At 41.0% G+C, this 5000-nt stretch overlaps 3 non-coding genes across 3 annotated transcripts in view; all 3 read right to left on the bottom strand.

Annotated features, from left to right (window-relative positions):
* LOC149092508 (large subunit ribosomal RNA) overlaps positions 1–273 on the bottom strand; it is a 4168-nt gene extending 3895 nt beyond the window's left edge. Inside the window, exon 1 of the ribosomal RNA XR_016200857.1 lies at positions 1–273. This exon is cut by the window's left edge and continues 3895 nt beyond it. This is a non-coding gene — a ribosomal RNA (large subunit ribosomal RNA).
* A 476-nt stretch (positions 274–749) lies between these two features.
* LOC149092509 (5.8S ribosomal RNA) lies at positions 750–904 on the bottom strand. The gene has a single exon (XR_016200859.1). It is a non-coding gene; the product is annotated as a 5.8S ribosomal RNA (ribosomal RNA).
* Positions 905–1392: 488 nt separating this feature from the next.
* LOC149092510 (small subunit ribosomal RNA) lies at positions 1393–3562 on the bottom strand. Its single transcript, XR_016200855.1, has one exon. It is a non-coding gene; the product is annotated as a small subunit ribosomal RNA (ribosomal RNA).
* Between the last annotated feature and the right edge of the window lie 1438 nt (positions 3563–5000).

The raw sequence follows: 5000 nt of genomic DNA on the forward strand, positions 1-5000 counted from the left end.
AGCCAGTAATCGATATTCCATTAACCAAGATCTGCCACCGGCCTAGAACCGTCTCTGGGAAGAGGGCCCTTGTCAGAGGGACTTGCAGATTTAGTTGAAATAATCGTGACTCTAGCCATTACGCAGCACCGCTTTCCACCTTTCAATGGAAAACCTTTGCGCCGGACTCATCCCTTTTCACTCGCCGTTACTCAGGGAATCTCATTTGATTTCTTTTCCTCCGCTGAATTATATGCTTAAATTCGGCGGGTAACCTCACCTGATCTGAGATCAAAAATATTGATTAAGTTGATTAATGTTTATTTGTGTTGTTTGCAAGCAAGCAACGTAAATCTACTTTAATGTTTGCACAAATTTTGCCTTTGCATTACTTCTTAGGTCTGCTTTAACAGCATGAAATAGCTACTATTTGTACGATTTATACAAGTGCAAGAAGATTCATCAGTTAACAGGTTAGTTGATCACCATAGTTATCTGCAATACGACTTTAGCGTCGTCAGATAGGCGACTAACCTTAGAATCTCATGCTAGTATCTATTCATATATACTGCTTGCAGAGATGAAATATGCATTGTACACAAAATTTATCATGTGAAACAAGTAGATTTGAGATTCTCCTTACTAAATTGCAACGAATTGCAATTAAGAAAAGGAATAAAACATCAAGATTCATGCATATAAATATACAATCCTCTCAAAACAATGCATATATGGTAGTATGCAAGTGTTTTGTTGATTATTTTACATCTCAACTCTCAGACAGATGTGACCTCGGAAAAGACCCGAAAGCCGCAATGTGCGTTGGAAGCTCAAGTGCTCGGCGTGTCCTGCAATTCGCACCGATTATCGTAGCTAGCTACGTTCTTCATCGATTGGTAATTCGAGTGATCCACCGCTTGAAGATGTATCTTTGCCACCGTGGGACTTTTAATAAGTATCCTAAATCTGCATTGAGAGGGTTTGAAAACAATTGTATGCAGTTTATAAAAACCATAGTTGTCTTTACTTAGTTAGGCGAAGAAGTGTAAAACTTCCTTCTTTAAACCTTGCCGTCAGCATAAGCTGAAGACTTGAACAGGTACCAAGTATGTAGCAAGACAGGCTTTTCATTATAAACTACAATTGTTTTGCAAAAAGAAATTATGGCTATCGTTAGATAACCCTCACTCTTTGTTGCATTGGATAATGAAAGATGGATGTATGAATGAACGAATGTAATGCAAGTTAGAATCATGTTGCAATGGCTAAATGTTTGCATTAAACATTCACAATTGCGACTCTAATGCAAATACAATTCAATTGCATTCACCATATTAGCATCTACAATATCACTATGCAGAGTGTTTGATTGTTTGAAGGTTGTATTTCTCTTATAATAAGAGGGTAATACGTTAATGATCCTTCCGCAGGTTCACCTACGGAAACCTTGTTACGACTTTTACTTCCTCTAAATGATCAAGTTTGAACATCTTTCCAGCACAATCCGACCACTAGTTTCCCAATGGTCTGGATTGACCAGTCCGAAGTCCTCACTAAATCATTCAATCGGTAGTAGCGACGGGCGGTGTGTACAAAGGGCAGGGACGTAATCAACGCAAGCTAATGACTCACGCTTACTGGGAATTCCTCGTTCATGGGCAATAATTACAATGCCCAATCCCCATCACGAAATGGGTTCAAGCGGTTACCCACTCCTTTCGGAGCAGGAAACAGTATGCACGATGACCACTTCAGTGTAGCACGCGTGCGGCCCCGGACATCTAAGGGCATCACAGACCTGTTATTGCTCTGTTTCGTGCGGCTGCGAGCGCCGCTTGTCCCTCTAAGAAGTCCTTACAGTGCTACAGCATCCTTACCCTAGCCAATTCTGTAGGCTAATAGCAGCAGAGCCCTCAACAGCCGAAACCATCAAGAGATACTACCACCCACAGGTTGACTAAGGGGGAGTACTGCAGTGTAAACTGCAAGTCTATTTAGTAGGCTAGAGTCTCGTTCGTTATCGGAATTAACCAGACAAATCACTCCACCAACTAAGAACGGCCATGCACCACCACCCACTGAATCAAGAAAGAGCTCTCAATCTGTCAATCCTCTCAGTGTCCGGGCCGGGTGAGTTTTCCCGTGTTGAGTCAAATTAAGCCGCAAGCTCCACTCCTGGTGGTGCCCTTCCGTCAATTCCTTTAAGTTTCAGCTTTGCAACCATACTTCCCCCGGAACCCAAAAACTTTGGTTTCCCGGAAGCTTCCATTCGAGTCATGAAATTAGTTACTCAGAATGATCGCTGGTTGGCATCGTTTATGGTTAGAACTAGGGCGGTATCTGATCGCCTTCGAACCTCTAACTTTCGTTCTTGATTAATGAAAACATTCTTGGCAAATGCTTTCGCTGTAGTTTGTCTTGCGACGGTCCAAGAATTTCACCTCTAGCGCCGCAATACAAATGCCCCCGTCTGTCCCTCTTAATCATTACCTTGGATTCTTAAGACCAACAAAATAGAACCAAGGTCCTATTCCATTATTCCATGCAAGATCATTCAAGTTAAGGTAGTGGTACGCATCATATAGATGGTTGACCATACCGTTTTTAGGCACCTCTTTCGAGGTTTTGGACGCCTGCTTTGAGCACTCTGATTTTTTCAAGGTAAAAGTCTCGATCGCTTGAATCAACACTCGGTAAAGAGCATTGATAGCAAATATCGAGCAATTTTCTGTCTAAACACTATGAATGTAACCACCAGGAAAGAGGAATGAAGGTTCAAGCTAGCATCCGTAGACACAAGCAAGAAACCTACCATCACCATCTAACCCTTTAATCAGTGGACCCCATAGGTTCGACTGAAATCCAACTACGAGCTTTTTAACCGCAGCAACTTTAATATACGCTATTGGAGCTGGAATTACCGCGGCTGCTGGCACCAGACTTGCCCTCCAATAGATCCTCGTTAAAGGATTTAAATTGTACTCATTCCAATTACGGGGCCTCAATAGAGTCCCGTATTGTTATTTTTCGTCACTACATCCCCGTACTGGGATTGTGTAATTTGCGCGCCTGCTGCCTTCCTTAGATGTGGTAGCCGTTTCTCAGGCTCCCTCTCCGGAATCGAACCCTAATTCCCCGTTACCCGTTACAACCATGGTAGGCGCATAACCTCCCATCGACAGTTGATAAGGCAGTTGCTTGAGGGATACATCGTCGGCTCAGAGGCCATACGATTTGCTCAGTTATTCAGAGTCATCACAAGAAATGCAACCGAAGTTGCTAAGATCCCCACTGCTAGTCCTTAGACAGCGACCGAAATCACTGAACAGGGTTCTAGGTGAATAAGAATCATTGGTCTTGTACTAATAAATGCGATCCTTCCGTCAGCAAGCTGAGGTTGGAACACTTGTTCATGTATGAGCTCTAGAATTACCACAGTTATCCATGTAAAAAAGAATATCCGAGGAACCGTAACTGATTTAATGAGCCATTCGCGGTTTCACTTTATAAACAGTATGTACTTAGACATGCATGGCTTAATCTTTGAGACAAGCATATGACTACTGGCAGGATCAACCAGGTAACTTGATGTTTTAGCAAAGTAAAATGCTAAACAAGTTGTTTTGCAGCTATAAATACGATATCCTCAGATAACAACCAGCAAGTGGATGCTAACTTTAATGAGGTATCGAGATTTATGTCGTGCATTAAGATGATTCCGCAGAAATCTCTTTAGAATCCATCTTCTTCCACTAGAATATGCAAGCATATCTAGCAGGAGTAACCATTGCTGGGTACGTTTGCAAGTCAACTAAACAGCATAGTATTATAACCGCTTGATACCAATTTCTTGGATCAATTTGCGGTCTGCTTTGCACAAGCAGAGCTCAATACTAATACTGCTTACTCTGTTGAGTGACTAGTTTGAACATATATGCAAGATATGAAGTCTGATAGCATTAAAGCCCAACTCTCATAGATATTGTCAGTCGTACCAAGGAAGACCTTCGGTCTTGCAGGTACTCTACCTTTGTATAATAGTGTGTGGTGATAAGATGATTGACGATCCAAACCCATTCAGGCCCGTCTCTTCAACCACCAAACATCAACAGAATAACAGGAATAGATGCGTGAACAGCTACAGTCTGGACCATACCACTGCTTGATGCATTGACTTATCCATAACCGTAGACAATCACTTACCTCCCCATCAACTACTGATGGTTGCTTCTCTCAATTCAGCAACTACACTCACCACATATAACACAATAAATCTGGTTGTGATCTAAAACCTCTTTTTCTGAAAATTAGACTAAGTCCGTGTCTATTTTTGACATCCAATAACTTTTGAACCATAAGGTCAATCGCGATCATGTTTTTCGGGGTAATATCCCAGTAGTGCCGACTATCGCATGCGTTTATTAATGACCTAAATTACATAACGCGAGTGGCCTTAAATCGCGCCAATTCGAAAATTCTCATTGCTTTTATGGGCTCAACCATTAAAGGCGATTTCCTCTGGTACCAACAGCACGAATTCGATCAAAATTACGCAATCATTAGTTGACCTAATGCTGATAATGTCCAAAAGATTTGGTACCGTGAATCGACCTCGTTCTTCCGTTATAATGAGTCATCATCGAAAATCCAGGGGTATGCAAAAAATTTAACATGTAAGTCAATGGAAAAAGTTAAAGTTCGGTTTTTTCCAGGGGTATGCAAAAATTTTTCAGTTTTAAATCAAAACAAGGTTAACTAGCTAAAACCTCGCTAAAATCACCAAAACAGCCCTTTTTTCCATTTTACACCATTTAACATGTAATTCAATGGAAAAAGTTAAAGTTCGGTTTTTTCCAGGGGTATGCAAAAAAATTTAACATGTAAGTCAATGGAAAAAGTTAAAGTTCGGTTTTTTCCAGGGGTATGCAAAAAATTTTTCGATTTTAAATCACAACAAGACTAACTAACTAAAACCTGCTAAAAGCTAAAAACCTGGCTAAAATCACAAAAACAGCACTTTT

Source organism: Tetranychus urticae, unplaced genomic scaffold (assembly GCF_039701765.1).
Source record: "Tetranychus urticae isolate SD_2017Ah unplaced genomic scaffold, NJAU_TeUrti_SD_1.0 Scaffold_9, whole genome shotgun sequence".
Taxonomy (NCBI): Eukaryota; Metazoa; Arthropoda; class Arachnida; order Trombidiformes; family Tetranychidae; genus Tetranychus; species Tetranychus urticae.